The following is a 362-nucleotide window of genomic DNA, read 5'->3' on the forward strand; positions in this document are numbered from 1 at the left end:
AAAACATAATGGTATTTTCCCAAATCACTAACAATCAATCAAAGTAGAAACAATTTTTTGAACTACAACTACGTAAGCCTTGATCCCCTTAATAGGGGTACGTAGGACCAAAGTCAATATTGTCAGGCTCAATAATAAAAAATATTATATTTTACTAATTTAATTTCTAAATAAATAATTTTTAAGGGTATAAAAGTTCATTTGATTAGCGAGGGTACCGTTTTAATACGGGTGGACGGGGTGCTAGTACCTTCCCTGATCCGTAATCGACTCCCGAGCTCAGAATCTCTATTCATAGACCATTTTATCCAAATTGGGCATAATAAGAGTTTTCTACGTTTTAACAGCAAAAACGTAGTGGC

Source organism: Lupinus angustifolius, unplaced genomic scaffold (genome assembly GCF_001865875.1).
Source record: "Lupinus angustifolius cultivar Tanjil unplaced genomic scaffold, LupAngTanjil_v1.0 Scaffold_385, whole genome shotgun sequence".
In the NCBI taxonomy this organism is placed as follows: domain Eukaryota; kingdom Viridiplantae; phylum Streptophyta; class Magnoliopsida; order Fabales; family Fabaceae; genus Lupinus; species Lupinus angustifolius.